Raw genomic sequence first — 20,065 nt, 5'->3', positions numbered from 1 at the left:
TTATTTTAATCCCTAGTGCTATCTCGAGATATGAATTTGAGCAAGTGGGTGATTTCCTCTGGGCCTCAGTTTCTTTATCTGTTTCAGGGGGATAGCTGTTGCCCAGTACTCCTGAAGGTGCCTGGAGAGGTGGAAGTGCTGCTAGGCACTATGGAAAAGGCACCAGCTGGGAGCCGGGCCCTGGCTCCGCTTCTGTCTGGCCTCAGCTCTCTGTCTGTAGAGTGAGGGGCCTGGCTGTCCCTTGTTCCTCCCCACTTCCTCTTCACTCTTGCTCCATCACCCTCACAGTGAAAGTGGTAGCAAGAGGAGCATTCCATGCACTGGTTATTTTTCAGGCCTGGGTTGCGCTATGGGCATCAAGAGAGGGCCCAGTCTCCACTCTTAGGGAACCCATGGATGTACAGGGGAGGACACATCTATTTTTCAGTTCATCCATCCACCATCAGTCATCTATCCATCCATCCATCTATCCATCCCCACATCCCTCCATCCCCCCATCCCCCCATTCTTCCATCCATCCCCCACCATCCATTCATTCGTCCATCCACACACCTATCCAGCCAGCTAAACATTTACCCAGCATGGTCTCCGTCCCAGGCCTAGGCTATGTGGGACTGCCAAGCAGACTCCCACGGGGTCCTCCCTTCAAAGACTCACAATCCACCTCCAAGCTGCCCTCACATCTCAGTCCTCAACCTGGGCACTTCTTCCCAGGTCCAGATCTTATATCTCACAGACGCCCTGACTTTGCCCTCTGGGTGTCCCATAGGTTTCTCCAACTAGAACACTTGATCTGTCCCCCACCCCACCCCCTACTTGCTTCTCTCTCAGGTTTCCCCAGGTCAGTAAATGACCCCATGATCCATCCAGGGCTTAAAATCTACACATCTTCCTAGATTCCTCTCTCCTCTCACTCACCCTTGACGCCCAAACAAGCAAGCAGTAAAAATCTGAGGATACTGCCTCCAAATAAGCTGCTGTTGCCAATTCTCCCATCTCCACCATCGTCACAGTTGTGGAAGCACAGTCACACTGGACCGTGACAGTCTCCTCTCACCCCTCCTCCGCAGTGGCAGCGAGATCTTTCCAAACGCAGACCCAATCCTGTCTCTCTCTGCTTAAAACTTTCAGGCTCCCATTGCCTCGAGGCTCAGGCTGTGTTCCATGGGGCAGTGTCCAGCTGTGCCCACCTCTCCGGCCTCGTCTTGTGACCTCCTGGGCTTTACACTCAGCCTTCTTTCAGCTCCTCAGACTCCTGCTTCAGAGCCTTTGCCTGTGCCTGGAAGAATATGTCCTTCTGCCCCTCCGTCCGCTCCTCACGGCGGGCACCGCTGGCCAGTGTCTTTCCTCCCATCAGCTCTCAGTTTGAACAGCACTTTCCTGGGGTTATTCTCACCTGAACCTGAGTCCAGTAGGTTCTCCTATGTCCCTTCTGACTGCCTTCCTTCCTCCCTTAAGACCATCCTTGGCCGGGCGCAGTTGCTCACGCCTGTAATCCCAGCACTTTGGGAGGCCGAGGCAGGCGGATCATGAGGTCAGGAGTTCGAGACCAGCCTGGCCAACATGGTGAAACCCCATCTCTACTAAAAATACAAAAATTAGCCGGGCATGGTGGTGGGCACCTGTGATCTCAGCTACTCGGTGGTGGTGGGCGCCTGCGATCTCAGCTATTCGGGAGGCTGAGGCAGGAGAATCGCTTGAACCTGGGAGGCGGAGGTTGCAGTGAGCCGAGATCGCACCACTGTACTCCAGCCTGGGCGACAGAGCAAGACCCTGACTCGAAAAGAAGAAAAAAGATCATCCTAACATCTCCATTTCCTGCCTGTTTTCTTTCTGTCCACATTTGTTAAGTGCGTACCATCTACCTGGCATGAAAATACAGTGATGAACAAAAATAAGCAGGGTCCTGGCCCTCAGGGAGCCTGGATCCCATTGAGGGAGGCTTATGTTGGCAGAGAAATGCCCAGGAAATAGAGACAAATTAGGACAAGTATTTGCCACTTCTCACATGGCGTTGATCACAGATTGGCTTCCCTGAGAGGCAGCCCCTGGCTGGCTGATGAGGGGTGTCCCTGGAATCATCCCTACTAAAAGGAGGGGAGGAAGCAGGAGGCTGTGATAGTCATATGAAGGCCTCAGCTGGCTCCCGGGGGAGCTCTGGACCTGAGACAAGACTCAGAGTTGCCCCAGTTTGAGGTGAGGGGCTGGGTCTCCCCTCCCTGCAAGCTGGTCAGTCATCAGCGGAGGCTGCCCCTAGAAGAGGGAGTGATCTTGGCCAAGGCAGCTTTCTTCAGCAGAGCTGATCTTGCTGAAGTGCTGACAGCTGGGGGCTGTCTTCCTGCACTCCCAGGACTTCATTTCTGAAGAGGGACCTGGAAGGCCTAGAATCGCACATGGGAGGCATGTGTCATCACCCATGCATGGCCTGTGGGGAAACTGAGGCTCACAGGAGTTACAGGCTTTCCTGTCGTCATACGGCTCACCCATCAGCCTTATAATTATCTCTCTGCTTCCAAACTTCTCCTCCTTTGGCACCTGCTTTCCTCCTGGGGAGCCATGGAGGCAGCTGAGCACTGGAGAGGCTGAGGGGTACTCCAGAGAATTCAATAATCCAGCACCATGGGGGTGGATTGGAGGAGCAGCAAGGGCTGGTTCCTCTGCCAGGTCTGGTACTTGGCCTCACCTGGTACATGGAGGAGCACTGCAAATGCTGCCTCTGCAAATGCCCCATACCATTGTGTATAGAGTGTGGGGGCTCTTGGGCCTCCCCGAATCAGAACTGTCCTCACGATTCGGCCTCTGGTGGCATCCCTGGCCCCTGTGCCCTTCAGGGGCACAGCCTGGGTACTGGCTGAGAGCCGGCAGGTGATGTAAGTGGTATGATTGAGGGGGAAGACAAGTGAGCAGAGCTGGGCCTGCCTTTCCCAGGACTGTGGGTTAGACAGGCTAAACAACAAAACAAAACAAAACTCTCAGCTCCCCAGCCCTCTGTTACTGTTTGCCAAGCGCTTCCCCAGGTGCTTTACTTACACTGCAGGTCATTCTCACAACTCTGTGAGGAGGGATAACTTTTTTTTTTTTTTTTTTTTGAGATGGAATCTCACTCTATTGCCCAGGCTAGAGTGTGCAGTGGCGTGATCTTGGCTCACTGCAACCTCCACCTCCCAGGTTCAAGCAATTCTCGTGCCTCAACCTCCCAAGTAGCTGGGATCACAGGCACCCGCCACCACGCCCAGCTAATTTTTGTACTTTTAATAGAGATGGGGCTTTGACATGTTGGCCAGGCTGGTCTCGAACTCCTGACCTCAGGTGATCCACCCACGTTGGCTTCCCAAGGTGCTGGGATTACAGGTGTGAGCCATCACACCTGGCAGGAGGGACAGTTTCTTAGCCCATTTTAAAGATGAGGACATGGAGGCTTGAAAAGCTCTAGTGACTTGCACAGTGATATCCAGCTGATAAGTGGTGATGGGAGGAACCCAGGAGGGAGAGAATTCAAGGTGGAGAATGGGAGTGAGGTCGGGGGAGAGTCCCTGACTGGAGATGTGAGCTGCCACCACTTTTCCAGGGCCCTGGCAGCCCTCAGGGAGGGTGGAGAGGATGCCTTTCAGCCCTGTTTCAGCCAGGCCATCTCTGGTGTTCACTTGGGGGTGTTTTGGAGATGGAGCAGGTTACAGCTGCTTCTGCCACAGCACCCTGGGTGAATCTTCCCTGACCTGCTCCGCCTGGATTTTGCTGAGCCCTGGGTGTTGAGGGAGGAGAGGGGAAGGAGGAGCAGAGCCACCCTCCACCTCCCAGCCACTGGGTTACAAATAATTGCACCATTAGCTACAGAACAAGGAAGGTTTCATCTTGGGTAGCGAAGCTGGGATGCTCACTTCACAGTGCACTGGGCAACTTGCATTCTACCCTGTCTGGCAACATGTGGGGAGTCTCCTTATAGGCGACAGGTGACAGGCGACATGCAGAAGGCAATGGTTTCTGACCAAGAAGCCTCTTCTTCCAGAGGTTGGGGTGTGTCAGGAGCCACTTGAGTATTCTCCTGGTTTAGTGTTTCTGGGGCTGAATTCAGATGCTATTTTGTCTTGTGTGCACCTAGTGGGTGCCAAGCCCCGCATAGGGGTGTTGTAAGTCCCTGAGCCAATCCAATTTGCACAGCGGCCCAGTGGGAGAGAGATTATCACTCCCATAGCTCTGATGGGGAGATTGAAGCCAGAGAAGTGAAAGGACTCACTCAGATTCACCAACTCCCAGCCCAGGATTCCTTCACTGTTTCCCAGCTATTTCCACAAATGATAGGACCCGTATCCTATGATCTCTGAACTGGGGAGTAAATAACAGTGGGGAGAAGCCTTTGGTTTCACTTTTATGCTTATTAGGGAGAAATTTTGGTTGGACCAACCAACCCTCACTTTCCCCATCCATTAAATGGGGATTAATTTTATATTTATATTTATTTTTTATTTGTTCATTTTTAAAAGGGTCTCGCTCTGTCACCCAGGCTGGAGTGCAGTGACATGATCATGGCTCACTGCAGCCTCAAACTCCTGGGCTCAAGTGATCCTCTTGCCTCAGCCTCCTGAGCTGGGACTACAGGCATGCAGCGTTGTGCCTAATTTTTTTTTTTTTTTTTTTTTTTAGACAGAGTCTTGCCCAGGCTGGAGTGCAGTGGCACGATCTTGGCTCATTGCAACCTCCGCCTCCTAAGTTCAAGCGATTCTCCTGCCTCAGCTTCCCGAGTAGCTGGGACTATAGGCACATGCCACCATGCCCGGCTAATTTTTTGTATTTTTAGTAGAGACAGAGTTTCACTGTGTTAGCCAGGATGGTCTCCATCTCCTGACCTCGTGATCCGCCCGCCTCAGCCTCCCAAAGTGCTGGGATTACAGGCATGAGCCACTGCACCCAGCCCCGTGCCTAATTTTTAAAAAGTTTTTGTAGAGATGGGGGTCTCACTGTGTTGCCCATTAACCTCCCCGGAGACTGGCCTGGGTGCTAAAGTCATTAAATGGGTGTTTGTTAATACTAGGAGCAGTGCTAATCGATGCTGTCTTTCATGATGCTGCATGGCTCAGATGGCAGGGGTTAACACAGGCCCAGGATCTGGAGCACAAAAGCCCTGCAAAAGTTGGCTGGTATTTCAGGAGGGGTAAAGGAATGGGCAGGCAGACCAGTAAATCCTCAGCCTCCCTAATCGTTTTAGGGCCTATGGCCCTTACCTGTTCCTGATGAGACCCCGGGCAGTGCCTGGGCCCCCTGTAGGTATGTGGTATGCACGCTTGCATTCATGCATGAGTGTCCTCTTCTGCCCCCAGAGCAGGGCCCCCTAGAGCCCCCAAGCCATGTCTCCCCTTCAGATTGGGCCTCAACCAGTGGGTTCATGGTGCCTGACTGCTTAATGAGCTTGGCATCAGGGTACAAATAATTGCACCATAAGTTATGCAAATCTAATCATAACAACACTGTGCTGGGCAACTTGCATTCTCTCAGCTCTCAGGAGCCCTAATCCTGGGACAGAACTTCCGTGGGAACCACACCGTCCCACACCCTCCTACTTCTCTGAAATTATAATGACAATGTGTACCTTGGCCTCAGCAATCACAGTTGCACAGAGGGCTCTCTGCTCCCATCCCACCCGCGTCTCACAATAGGAATGAGCAAACATTTATGGAGTGCTTACTGTATGCCAGGCATAGTTCAGATCACCTTATGCATATTAATGTATTCAGCCCTTCCAGTAGCATTATAAGATGGTCATTAATGGATTCTGTGTTTCATAGATGAGGAAACTGAGTCTTATAACTTGCCTAAGGTCATGTAGCTACTAAAGGGAGAAGCCAGAAAATTTTGCAAGAAGGGAAATTGAGGCGCAGAAAGGCGAAAAAAGACTTGTCCAAAATTTTAGAGTATTTGGGGGTTCACCCAAGTCTCCTTGGACCTCTTCAGCCATCCTCTAGGTCCGTGAGGGTCCGACCGTCACCCTGACATGTGGCTGTGTGTGTGTTGGGAGGTGGGGTGTGGGCTACAGCCTCCTTCTGGGAAAGTCAGGGGATGTAGCCAAGGCAAAGAGCTATTTTAAGGCCTCGCCTGCCCGCCCTGCTCCCCACACAACCCCTCTGCTGAGCCAGGCTGCAGTGGCCCAGGGCCTGGGCCAAGCGTGGAGAGGTTTGTTCCGTGAGCAGAGGGAAGTCTTGGCTCCAGGACACTTCACACCCAATGAATTACTTCAACGCTAGATTAGGCTTGCAGGCTTGGAGCAAAGTGATAATAGGGCCCAATTAAATTAATTTATATGGACTCTATGCTCCAGCCCCTCCCTTGGCCATGGGAGGGCCGGCCTGACCCACCCACCCTGGCCCCCAGGCCCAGGCTTAGCCCTTGGGGAGGTTAATGTGGAGGCTGCGCCCTACTGGTGGGAAAGCCAGTCCCCAGCAGCAAAGGGAAAGGCCAAGGCTGTTGTTTTGTTTTCAGTCTGATGTGCAGGTTGGGAGAAAATTACCTTAATTAAATAAAGACTTGAGGTAGCTGATTCCTGGTTCGAGGTGAGGTCTGGCAGGCCTGGCTAAGAACAAGTTTCCCAAGGTTCCAGGGAGGAAACTTGAGAAGATCATTTGGGGTGGCCTTGGCTCGTAGCCAGACCTCAGTGCCTCACTTTCCCCAGTGAGGGGACCCATGGCTTTCTGTTGAGTGGGCAGGTGCAGGGGAGAGCTGGGCACCTGGGCCACAGGTGACTCTGCTGCAGCTGGCCGTGAGGACATCCTCGAACCCTTCCCAGGCTCAGGATAAAGCCCACCTGCTTAATGAGGCTCACAAAGCCTCACTCACCTGGCTCTCCTGCTTCATCTCCTGGTTATCTTCCTTCCGCCTGACTCCCACCCTACATTCTAGAGAGACTCAATCCACCTGCAGCTCCCCAGCTGGGCACCGCCTTTGCCCATGCTGTTCCCCTGCCCGGGACCTCCTCTTCCTCACTTTCCCTAGACAGCACTCGATCCTCTCCCCACCTCTGCACTTAACACTCAGAATGTGGTGGTCTGTCTTGCCAGGAAATGACTAGGAGGGCAGAGGCAGATACCATCAGCACCAGGCCCCAGGGCCAGGCCAGGCCTGGCATGAAGGCGGCATCAGGGGAGGTGAGATAATTTGAGTGTTGCCGGCAGCTCTCCTGCTGTGACTCTGCCCCAGTCCCTAGCCCGGGCTGGGTCATCACTCACCTGCACAGGCCGCACTAGATGAAGAACCAGGTGCCTTGCTCGTGACTCAGCTGCTGGCCTGGGACAAGTTATTTCCTTTCTCTCAACCTCAGTTGCCCATTCTGCAAAAGGCAAGACATGGTGTCAGGGACCCAGGGCCCCTCCTGCATCTGATGCTCAGGGATTCTACAGTTTCTGGTGTGGAAGTCTTGCCCTACCGAGCAGAGGCCAGTGTGGATACTGACTTCTGAGGGCCCTGAAGATGAGGAAGACAAAGGAGGGCATCAGGGGTGGTCGCAGGCTGAGCACGGCAGCGGGGCTGGGCCCCAACCCACAACCATCCATCAGTCTCACTGTGCTGCCCACTTCTGCTGCTGCCCGGACACTCCACTTTGGGATCCTGGCTGCCATCTGTAGGACTGGCAGCTTCTGCCAGGCTCACATGGCTCTGGGCCCAGAGAGGCCCCCCAGGGGTTGGAGGTAAGGAGTTAACCTCTCTCCTCCACCTCATCCACCCCTGTTTTTTGATTCTTGATCCAGGACTTGAACTTCATCCTATGGAATATGGGAGCTTGTGCTAAGCAGGAAATGGCCTGATCAGATGGGGGCAGGCTATAAGCCTGTCCGGAGATGCCCCCAAGTGAGGCCCCTCGGGCAGACCCTTTACACCCAGGTCAGGCCCACCGCTTCCCTCAGCATGGATGGACCACTTTGTCTCACTCAGACTTTCCAACAAGTCATTGACTCTGTAGAGCAGTGGGGCCAGCCATGGAAAAACCTGCCTTCGCCACCTCTCCCCCTCCCTGAAGGATGCAGGGCTGTTTGGTGGTTGTAAATTTATGGTGGAAGCTAACGGCCGGCGCCTGCTACAGGCAGCCTTTGAACCTCAGCCTTCCACTCAGCACCCACCGAGGCCTTTCCTCCAGCCAGTGCAAGGAGGAGGCCCTTGGCTTGGAAAATAAAAGGCCTCTGTGGGGAGGCAGGAGCCTGAGTAACTCCTGCTGACCCCCAGCTCACCCCTCCAGGGCCCCAGAGGCAGGTCTTGCAAGCTCCACTACGGGGATGGCTGACCCGAGGTGGGACTTAGCGCCAGCTCAGGCCCTTAAGCCCCCACAGGCCTCCTCTTCATCTGATTGGCCTTTTTCTTTCTTTGGTAAGGACATTTAATAGGATGGGGATTTAGAGCTTGGGTTCCTGTCCTCCCAACTCTGCCTTCTCCAGGCCTCAGTTTCCTCTTTTGTAACAATAGAGGATTAGATATAGTCATCTTTCAGTTTTATTAGGGGTCTAACATTACAGTGCACTCCATGTTCCTTTCTGGGTTCCTCTTGTGTGCCAAGGCCATGTCAGGAGAGATGCCAGTGGTCAGCTGGGGGGTGTGTATGGGGTAGGGATGCGGGTGGTGGTGGAGACGGTGGGAGCAGGGAGGGGGCCTGAAGCAGCCCCTGTAGGCAGGAGGCAGGGAAGTCTTCCCCAAGTGGGTGAGAGTTGAGTTGAGGACTGGAATTTTTGATGCATTCGTGTATTGATTAGACAGAGTACCTGCTATGTGTCAGAAAACATAATAGGCACAGATGGGGGGGGGTGTGTGGGTGTGTGTGTGTGTAGCATAACTTGGAGTGGAGCCTGGTCACCTTCTCTGGCTCCACTTCAAAGTTATGCTCCCACATTGGTCACCACCACTCTCTAGGAATCTAGTCAATATGGAGTAGATTGAGAAAATCACCTCCCTGGATTTGGGTACAATATCTCTATTGATGTGGCCAAATAGATCAGTAGTTGTTTAGCAGCCTGTCTTTCACTCGGTTGCAGCAGGGAGACCCACCCACTTTGGCTAGGGGTGTGGGTGTGTGTGTGTGAAACAGTAGTGAAGAAAGTCATAACCCTAAGAATAGAAGTTTTTCTCTCCTGGATGTGGAGGGAGGACACTCCAGGCAAAAGGAGCTCATAGGCAAAGGCAGTGACTCATGAATGGATATCACGGGTTTGGAAAAGGACAAGAAGTTCCATGTGGCTGAAGCAGGAAAGAAGTGCACACTCTGATGTAAATGGCTTTGGAACCAGAGAGATACAAGATTGAGCCCCAGTTCTGGTATTATTAGCTGTGGGACTTTGAGTGAATTATTTGACTTGTCTGAGCCTCAGAATTTGTAGAAAATGGAGTATAAGTTTTACTTCTCAGGGCAGTGAAAATTAAATGAAAAAGGTTTGATAAAGCACCCAGCTTGGTATCTGGCAGAGATCAACACAGATGTAACAAGTGGGGGTACCACAAATAAGTGGAACTTTTATTTTTTTTGAGATGGAGTATTGCTCTGTCACCCAGACTGGAGTACAGTGGCATGATCTCAATTCACTGCAATCTCCACCTCCCGGGTTCAAGCAATTCTTCTGGCTCAGCCTCTCGAGTAGCTGGGACTACAGGTGCATGCCACCACGCCTGGCTAAGTTTTTGTATTTTAGTAGAGACAGAGTTTCACCGTGTTGCCCAGGCTGGTCTCAAACTCCTGAGATCAGGCAATCTGCCCGCCTTGGCCTCCCAAAGTGCTGGAATTACAGGCGTGAGGCACCGACTATAAGTGGAACTTTCTACCAGCCCAAATCTTCTTACTGGGAAGCAACTGCCAGGTGGAAGGAAGCTCCCTGCCACAGGAAGCACGTGAGCTGGATGAGGGTTTATCAACCAGGGAGACTATGCGGGGAGAGCTTGAACCAGCCGTCTCTGAGGTCTTCTAGAGAGGTTTGGAACTAGCATCCCTGTCCCCTGAGATTACCCCTCTCCTGGGCTGACCTGACCCAGCAACCTCAACATTCCCCACATGTTCTGGTTCCAGAACTCCCACCTCCCTGGTTACCTCCTCTAGCTCCACTCAAAGTTATGCTTCCACACTGGTCACCACCACTCTCTAGGAATCTAGTCAGTTTGGAGCAGATTGAGAAAATCACCTCCCTGGATTTGGGTACAATATCTCTATTGAGGTGGCCAAAGAGGTCAGTAGTTATCTGGCAGCCTGTCTCACTCGGCTGCAGCAGGGAGACCCGTCCACTTTGGCTAGATGCTCTCAGACATTTTAAGATTTGTAGAAGAAACACAGAACATTCCAGGGAAGCAATAAATCCTTGTGGGATGAATGAATGAAGTGTCTGATTTTTGGTTCATGCCGGCCCTGAGGAGGGAAATCTGGAGAATTAAAGGGCACAGAGCAATCTTCAAGGCTGGGGATGGTGTTACAGTTTTTCCTTGGGAGCTCAAAATACTTCCTGTCTTTCCATTCATCATTCCCCTCACCCTGCTGGTTGCCTTCTGCCTTCACAACACCACTCTTTTGGGGAAGGAACAGCAGGCTGATAGACTCCTGAAATCTCAGGTTGTCAGCACTGGGAGGGCCTCTACAGAGGGTCCAGTTCAACCTCCTCTGCAGAGAGATGGTGAAAGTGAGGCTGGAGTAGAGGGAGGCTGGAGTAGAGGGAGGCTGGCAAGGTGCCTCTACCCAGGGAGCCCCTATTGAAAGGTGGTGCAGGCAGATGGGGAGGACCACGTTACATGGTGTGAGTGCCGGTGGCCTCTACTTGTGGGGACAGCTGGCTCACCCTGTTTATAAGATCTCTAGGTTAGCCCCATCCAGCACCACCACCCAACAGCCCTGCAGAAACTCAACACTCTGGGCTCAGTGACCCTGGCAGAGTTCTCCTCCCCCAGGGTCCGCTGGAGAACCCTGGCAGGAGACTGTGGGAAAGCCCTCCATCCTAGGGTGCGATTTCAAGGCTGGCACAGGGACGGGCCTCCAGTTCAGGCTCCTCTTCTGGCTTTGCCCCTGCTCTCTGTGTGACTCTGGGCTTCAGTTTCCCCATTTGTGAAATGATGGCGCCCAGCTGGATTCTGAAGCCTCTGAGCTCTCATGCTGCTGTGTATCTGAATGTCTTAGCAGGGAGGAGTCTGCATTCGCCTTCAGCATTTCCTGCCTTGGCACACGCCAAGCCCCCTATCTAATTCTGGGGTCCCAGGCCTGCCCTCCGGGGAAAAATTGCTGTGATTTAAGGTTTCAGATTTCCTGAGCCATTAGTGTCATGATACTTTACACCTGGGCCCTGATGGCTTTTTCATTAGAAACGAATCTCCCCCAATCCCTGGTTTTATGTCCGTCTCTGGGAGCCTGTGGAGGTGCCCTGCTCCGCCTGATGCTTTGCGTAGCCCTGGTTTCTGCTCTTCTGTTTCCTCCCTTGAGTCCCCATCTCCCCTTGTTTTAGGAAGAGAAGGGTCTGGGATTCTTTATGGACTTCTTCTTTGTGTTAGGTCCTGAGGCCCCAAATTGCACACCACGGATGCTCAGCACCACACATTTTAATGTCTCTGTGTAGGATAGAAGAAAGGGATGGTCCCAAACCAGTTCTATTACTGGCACCCACCTTTAGCCCAAGCATGAAAGGAGGCAGAGACTGGAAGGAGAGGTCTGGTGTGCAAAGACTGTCCCCTTCCTGGCAAGTCCTGGATTTGTGGGGCAGAGGGACAGGTGTCTGATTTGCACTTGAAACACCATCTGGAGGCTGGAAGCTGGAGAAGAGGGGGCTGCAGGGGCAAACCCTCTCTGCCAGAGTTTGGCAGGCAAAAGCCAAGTTTCTTGTGGATCAAAGTAGACACTCTGGAATGGAGTGGGGCTCAAACCATGCAGCAAGGACCAATCCGAGGAGTCTGCTGCTTGCCAGGATCAGGGAATCCCAACAGAAAGCGTCTGTGTGGGGCTGAAGGGAAGACTGAAGACATCAGGTGGGCTTGAGGGCGGGGTTGGGGAAGTCTCAGCAGGAAGAGGAGGCGTGCCCAGGCCGATGAATTGTGGGTTGGAGGTTCTTAGCAAAAACGGGTCACTGAAGAGCCCACAGGACACAGGACACCCCAAAGAGAGAAGGCTGGCGTTTGCACATTGCCATCCTGAGAGGACTCCCCTATCCTGGATTCAGCAGTTCTAGGTAAGACCCTACTGGTGTTCCACACTGCCCTCCACTCCCCATTCTAGGCCTGACTGTGGGCAGAGGGCAGCCTAGAGGAGTGGAAGGAGGGAAGAGAGGAACCAACTAAGCCCCTCCCCACCCAGCAGTGGAATCAGGGAATGGGCCTGAGCTGGGGGAGGAGGAACTTTGAATTGGGCATGAGATTAAGCTCCTGGGATCAGACTGGGTGCACCTGTTACCAGCTGAAGATGAGCCTGTTCCTTAATACTGAACGCAGAGCAGGGAGATGCGGGTCCACCCTAGGTACTTTCTCTTTTTTTTTTTTTTTTTTTTTTGAGATGGAGTCTCACTCTGTCTCAGGCTGGAGTGCAGTGGCGCAATCTTGGCTCACTGCAACCTCCACCTCCTGGGTTCAAGCGATTCTCCTGCCTCAGCCTTCTGAGTAGCTGGGATTACAAGTGTGCGCCACCATGCCCAGCCAATTTTTGTATTTTTAGTAGAGGTGGGGTTTCACCATGTTGACCAAGCTGGTCTTGAACTCCTGACCTTGTGATCTGCCTACCTCGGCCTCTCGAAGTGCAGGGATTACAGGAGTGAGCCACCGTGCCTGGTCCCTAGGTCCTTTTCAAGGGGTGGGGAGGGAGATCCAAAAGGGCAGGTTTGAAAGATGGTAGTGAGGCCGGGCATGGTGGCTCACGCCTGTAATCCCAGTACGTTGGGAGGCCGAGGAGGGTGGATCACCTGAGGTCAGGAGTTCAAGACCAGCCTGGCCAACATGGTGAAACCCCATCTCCACTAAAAATACAAAAATTAGTCAGGCGTGGTGGCACGCGCCTATAGTCCCACCTATTCAGGAGGCTGAGGGAGGAGAATTGCTTGAACCCTGGAGGCAGAGGCTGCAGTGAGCTGAGATAGCGCCATTGCATTCCAACCTGGGGAACAAAGCGAGACTCCATCTCAAAAAAAAAAAAAAAGAAAGATGGTAGTGAAAAAGTTTTTTACTTGCATGCCACTGATTCGGCCTGTTCCATACACCAGTCACACACACACTATTTCGTTGCATCTCACAGCCACTGCTTTTATCATTTCCAAGTTACAGATGAAAAAAATGAAGGTTGAGAGAAATTCAATGACTTGCCCAGGGTTCCTTGACTCAGCATCGGAATCTATTCCAACGTCTGAGCAGAAATCCTTCTAGCCTAATGCTTCTTCTCAACCCCCGGAGGTTCTAATTCAGGAGCTCGGGAATGGAACCAAGGAATCTGCATTTTCACAAGTGTCTGGGAGACTCTGGCACAGGTAGGTGGTCCAGGGAGCATGTCCTGGGAAGCACCACCCTCACCTTGATGCCTTTACGGTGAGAATAACATTGTAGGTGACAGGGTCAGCTCCAGAGTGCCCAGGCCATGGGGGCATTGTACCGCCAGGGAAATCTCTGGACGTCAGCACACAGGGCCCTGGGGTCCCTTCCTTCAGTTCTGTGAGCTCCTAGGCTACTCACCTCTCCTTCGCCGCTCAGGCTCAGCCACCTCATCTGAAAACGGCAATGATAGTGGGCATGTATGCCGGGCGTGGTGGCTCACTCCTGTAATCCCAGCACTATGGGAGGCCGAGGCGGGCGGATCACCTGAGGTCAGGAGTTCGAGACCAGCCTGACCAATATGATGAAACCCAGTCTCTACTAAAAATACAAAAATTAACCAGGTGTGATGGCATGCACCTTTAATCCCAGCTATTCGGGAGGCTGAGACAGGAGAATTGCTTGAACCTGGGAGGTGGAGGTTACGGTGAGCCGAGATCGTGCCATTGCGCTCCAGCCTGGAAAACAAGAACAAAACTCCGTCACAAAAAAAAAAAAAAAAAAAAAAGAGATAGTGGGCTTGCAGCACTTGTGGAGCACAAATACACTTGGGCTTTGTGGATGTCCAGCCTGGAGGACACTCCTCTTGTCCCACGTTCTCTGTGCCTTCCAGGCCCCATTCATGTCTCATGAATGCATGCATAGCATGTGCCAAGAATGATCATTGTGGGGGCTCTACAACCAGACTTCACAAGTTTGAATTCCAGCTCTGCTACTCCTTAATTGACTTTGGGCAAGTTACTCTGGGCAAGTTACTTCTCTCTGTGCCTCAGCGTCCTCATCCGTAACATGGGATAATGCTGGCACCTATGTCACAGATAGTAGTGAAGATGAATTGGATTTGTTTCTGTAACTCAATTGTGTGTAATGTGCAATACATGGGGGGCTCACCCTCCGAAATGGCAGCTATTCCTATCGTTATCACGGACATTAGTAGTAGTAGTATTACCTGTGAGACTGAAGCACGCCAGCTCCTCAGGGAAGGGGGACTTGGAGGAAATGATCGGTCTACCTGGGCCAGATCAAAACTCAGGGGTTGCCAGGTATGGCTAGAGAACAACAGAGTAGATGTTTCCGTTGGAAGTTCCTTGACAATCAAGGAACAAGAAAGAATGAAGGGTCAGGAGTGGTGGCTCATGCCTGTAATCCCAGCAAGTTGAGAAGCCGAGGTGGGCGGATCACCTGAGGTCAGGAGTTCGAGACCAGCCTGACCAACATGGAGAAACCTCGTGTCTACTAAAAATACAAAATTAGCTGGGTATGGTAGCGCATGCCTGTAATCCCAACTACTCGGGAAGCTGAGGCAGGAGAATTGCTTGAACCTGGGAGGCAGAGGTTGCGGTTAGCGGAGATTGCACCATTGCACTCCAGCCTGGACAATAAGAGCGAAACTCCATCTAAAAAAGAAAAAAAAAAAAGAATGTAGCTGGGTTTGGCAAAGTCCCAGAGAGAACTGGGATATGGCGACAACAGGATGTGCCCATCTGTTGGGTCCATGGTTGGTACCATCTTACCTGGAGGGCAAAGCAGGGAGAAAATCATAGCACCTGTTGGGGACCTCTCTCGCTCAGTCCCCACAAGAGCCACATGCAGTAGAAATAGCTGCTCTGTATTTCAGCGCGCAGATGAGGTGATTGGGACTCACTTGCTTCAGGTCACAGGGCTGGTGGCAGAAGCAGGATTCAAGCTGGGGCTGACTCTAAACCTGTGCCTATAACCATGGCCCTCCTGGGAAGGGAAGCAGAGGGAGGCTGCAGTTCTCCAGCGGCCCCCGCCACACCTCTGTGAGACCCATGTGGGTGGGCAGCACGGCCAGCGCCCGGGCCCTGGCTGGATTGATATATTATTTCCTTGGAAAGCCAGAAGCTGCTGAGAATCACTGCAGGTAGAATCCCTCTCTGGGTCCTCTGATGGCCCCATCCATGGTGAGAGCCATTCCCTGCCTCTCTCCAGCTGCAAGGCAGCAGGGTAGGCAGAGGGAGTTATCTCGGCGGCCCAGTCCCATGGGTCTGGCAGTTTGTCCTTTGGTTTTGAGGCCCAGTGCTCTCCAGCGAGCTCAGGGTTCCCTGGGTCAGGGGATCCCGGGAGGTCTCAGGACCTGGAAACCATCTAGAGCAACTTTACGGGGCTGCTGGGTTCACAGGGCCCATAAAACACATTGAGTTGGAAGCCCTCAGAGTTTCCATGTCTCCCAGGGACAAAATGAGAGAAGCAGGAGCTGGGCACAGTGCTTTGTGGGGCAGCTCCCACGCTCAGGCCTGCCATGGGGTGGGGGTCGAGACTGGGGGCCTGAAAGCCAGCCAGGGAACAGGCACTTGCCAGGCGTCCTGCCAGTCCTCATAGCCCCTGAGTTGGGTGCAGAGGATCATTCCTTTCTAACTAACATTTTTTGGTTTGTTATGATTTTGTAAAATCACGCTGTGTTCTTATTCTACAGGACACGAACCAAGACTCAGAGAGGTGAAGAGACTGGAAGAACAAGGTAGCCCTGGGGACGAGAAAGAGGAGAAGAAAGAAATGACCCAGGACGGGCTGTTCTGGGGACCACCCCCATCCCCACTACAGGAGGAGGCTTTTGTACCTAAGAAATTGTATCCGTGACTGAGGATACAATTTATATCCCACCTGCACCCTTTATGTGAAAGGAATAAAGTGAACATGTTTTTAGGCTGCAACATGGGGGGAGATAGGAATGATTTTTGCATCAAAACAGCCTTGATTGCAGACAGGGCAGGGGAAGGCACCAAGGGGATCCACCTTCCACGCAGCCAAGCCATGAGCCGGTGGCAGGCTGGCCTTGGCCCATGGGGCCAGCGGGCAGTGGGAGCTGGTGTCTGGTGTGGAGGTCAGAGGCTGGCCCCCCTGGCCCAGCAGAGGGGTACCTGTCAGCTGGCTAGATCGCTGGCCTGCAAGCATGTCCCTTCTCCTAATGCAAGTCAGCTCTGGGCCAGGTGGCTTTGTGGGAAGAAGCTCAGACCAGAGACACCAGCTCCTCAGGAGGGAATCCCGGCTGCAACAGTCCTGACCAATAGCCCTCCAGGAAGTGATTTTCCCACCCCTGCCTTGATGGGGCGCGTGCTCCCTCCTCCCAGAGTAACCTCATGTGGGGCCCATCTGCCTGGGAGAGGATGCTTCCAGACACTGGTTCAAACGTCTGGCTTCCTGTGCCTCCTTTATGTTGATCCTCACTTTGCCCTCTGGGAGCCCGCTCATTCACTTGTTCATGTTTTCCTTCAGCAAATACTGTGAGTCCAGTGTGGGTGGAGCCTGTGTCTGCCACTCCCTCTGCCCAGGCAGCCCCTCTGTGACAGGAGCATTCTGTGTCCTCTGGAGGCTACCTCCACTCTTGGTCCATTCTTTCTCTGCTCCCACCTTCCTACCGCCTGGCTGCCCTCTGAACAGTCGGCAAGGACTTGCAGGAGGCCGTGGGCAGAGAGCAGGGCCTGAGCGCCCGGCTGGGTGTGAAGGCCTGGGTTACAGGCCCAGCTGTGCCCCTGCTTCCTGCACCCCTCTGTGGTCTTGTCTGTAAAATGGGGATTCAAAGCAGATGGTCTTGAGGCTCATCGCTCTTTACCCCTTAAGGCTCTGTGCAAAGGCCACCTCTGGCCCTCTGACCCCAGCTCAGATTCTTCCAGTTTCTGCTCTGAGAACGGCTACCTCATCTTAGCATTGACTATGTAGGAGGCAAACCTGCCCTGGCAGATCCCTGAAGGTTTATCCTGTACCCCAGCCCCAACACTGGGCTGGGCACAGAGGAAGGCTTGGGTAACATGGGCCTGAACCGAGAGGTGGGTGGCAACAGGCAGGACAAGAACATCCACTTCCGGGGTGGGTGGTGGGGCTTAAACTCCAGCCACAGCTCATGATCTCTGTGATCTTGAGCAAGTTTTTAACCTCCCTGGGCCTCAGTTTCCCCACCTGGGTAAAATGGGGATAATACTCCAAGAGGGAATTAAATTGTATTTTATTTATTTATTTTTGAGACAGGGTCTCACTCTGTGGCCCAGCCTGGAGTGCAATGGCACGTTCGTAGCTCACTGCAGCCTCCACCTCCTGGGCTCAAGCCGATCCTCCCATCTCAGCCTCCTGAGTAGCTGGGACTACAGGCACAAGCCACCATGCCCAGCTAATTTTTTGATTTTTTGTGGAGACAGGATCTTGCTGTGTTGCCCAAGCTAGTCTCAAACTCTTGGCCTCAAGTGATTCTCCCAACTCAGCCTCCCAAAGTGCTGGGATGACAAGTGTAAGCCACTGAGTCCTGTTGGTGGTTACATTATATAAATATGTTTCATGTATTGTGGATGCTCAGTAAGTGGCTATTGTGTTATTTCATTTTGCCCATATAAGGCCAAGGGGTTCTACATCTTATAGAGGTATCTGTGCATTCTATGGGAGTATGCCCACAGATTGCAATTGTATTCAACTCACCTCTGTGCCCAGCCTTTACACTGGGCTCCTAACCGTGCACACCAGGCTTCAAGGACTCCAAAGGATGGTGTTCCACAGTGGGCAGGCATATGCAAACCTGTCCCCAGTGTCCGAGGAAACCAAGAGGCTGAAGCTGGCAAATTCAGTTTCTTAGAGAGAAAAATGTAATAGGGTCTGACAAACAGAAGCCATTGTTGTGTCTTGGGTGGCAGTGAGACAAGATGGTGGATACCTGCACCATTATCCCCCGAAGACCCAGGGCTTACATACCATAGGGAAAGGGCATCTGTGATTCAGAAGGGATGCGTAGAACAATCGAAGTACCACAAGGTTGTTTTGGCCTAAGGGCAGGATTTACAGTAATTGTGCACTCTTACACAAGGAACAGTAGAGAAACTGGAAATCTTAGAGACCTTCCCAGAACAGGGGTTAATCAGAAGTCAACATGGTGTATCAGCATCCAAGATGGAGTTGCTTTAGCCTGCACAGGTGGGGAGCCAAGCAGCTGTGTGGCCAGCATCTGGCTGGTGGAGGCAGACAGGCCTTGGAACACCCTGTTGTTGGAGACTTGGTGGCTAGCATGGGCAGGCTTAGCGGGGCCAGGCTGCCTGCCAAGGTAGGGCAGGCTTGATTGCCTCCCCCGACCCTCCAGGCCTGGCCCAATTAAAGGTTCTGCCCCACTAGACTTGGAGCCCCAGGGCTGAGGAACTTGTGGGAGAGAGGAGGCCCCAGCTTGGGACAGGCTCTGCACCCAGAGGCCCCTCCCCTTCCCAGCCAGTTTAGTTCATTTTCCAGCCCTTTCCTGAGCACCTACTATGTGGCAGGCCTGCCTGGAGGTTTTGCCCGTCATCTCACTGACCACTGACTTGCAAGATAAGGATCATTGTGCCTCTTTTTTTAAAAAAAATTATTTTATTTTATTTTATTGAGAGAGCCTCATCTGTTGCCCAGGCTGGAGTGCAGTAGTGCGATCTCGGCTCACTGCAACCTCTGCGTCCTGGGTTCAAGCAATTTTCCAGTCTCAGCCTCCCGAGTAGCTGGGATTACAGGCACCTACCGTCATGCCTGGCTAATTTTTGTATTTTTGTAGAGAAGGGGTTTCACCATGTTGGCCAGGCTTGTCTTGAGCTCCTGACCCCAGGTGATCCGCCCCCATCGGCCTCCCAAAGCGCTGGGATTACAGGTGTGAGCCACCGCAGCCAGCCCATTGTTCCTATTTTAGAGATGAGGCTCAGAGAGCGGAAGTGACTTGCCCAATGTCACACAATTGGCAGGCAGCAGGGCCAATATTTGAACCTAAGTGTGTGTGATTCCAGAGCCCAAGTGGGCTCCTGCCACACATCGTGAGTGATGGGTTACCACACAGGACATCCTTTCTTTCCTCCTCCCTTTCTGCCTTCCTGCTCTCTGTAAACACGTAATAAAAATTTGAACTGTCTGGGGAGTTGCTGGACACATAGGCCCCTTCCCTGGAGGAGCCCATCTTCCAGTGGGGAAAACAGACAGGGGCTGAGAATTATTCCGTGAGACACAAAAAGCAAGAGAATTGTGAGGAGGGCTGGGCTAAGGGAGAGCACATGTTTAGAGAATCTTCCATTCAACAAACTTTTATTAAACCCTTAGATTAATTTATTTCTTGCTCACCTTATTCCAAAACGGAGGTAGCATACAGACATATATAGAACACAACCAGTTTTTAAAAGGAGAAGGGACAATCAGGGCAAAAAATAAAAGAATAAAATAAAATAACTAGGGGCTGGGCATGGTGGCTCACGCCTGTAATCCCAGCACTTTGGGAGGTCGAGGTGGGTGGATCACTGGAGGCCAGGAGTTCAAGACCAGACTAGACAACATGGTGAAACCCCATATATACTAAAAATACAAAAAAATTAGCCGGGTGTGGTGGTGTGCACCTGTAATCTCAGCTACCTGGGAGGCTGAGGCACAAGAATCATTTGAACCCAGGAGGTGGAGGTGGCAGTAAGCTGAGATCATGCCACTGCATTCCAGCCTGAGTAATAGAATGAACTCTGTCTCAAAAAAGTAAAAATAAATAAATAAAATAAATAAGAAGGATGCAAGAGGTAAGGTTAGCTCACAAAACACCTGCTGAGAGGTTCTCTAAATGTGAGCCTTG

At 52.4% G+C, this 20,065-nt stretch overlaps 1 long non-coding RNA gene across 1 annotated transcript; it reads right to left on the bottom strand.

Moving 5' to 3' along the window:
• Positions 1 to 682: 682 nt before the first annotated feature.
• LOC129048721 (uncharacterized) lies at positions 683 to 13,817 on the bottom strand. Its single transcript, XR_008511299.2, has 3 exons — positions 13,642 to 13,817; positions 7,215 to 7,315; positions 683 to 1,279 (listed from the first exon to the last, which is right to left on the bottom strand). It is a non-coding gene; the product is annotated as an uncharacterized LOC129048721 (long non-coding RNA).
• Positions 13,818 to 20,065: the final 6,248 nt, after the last annotated feature.

The sequence above is a fragment of the Pongo abelii genome, chromosome 9 (genome assembly GCF_028885655.2).
Source record: "Pongo abelii isolate AG06213 chromosome 9, NHGRI_mPonAbe1-v2.0_pri, whole genome shotgun sequence".
Classification (NCBI taxonomy): Eukaryota; Metazoa; Chordata; class Mammalia; order Primates; family Hominidae; genus Pongo; species Pongo abelii.
This window is presented reverse-complemented; position numbering and strand designations above follow the sequence as displayed.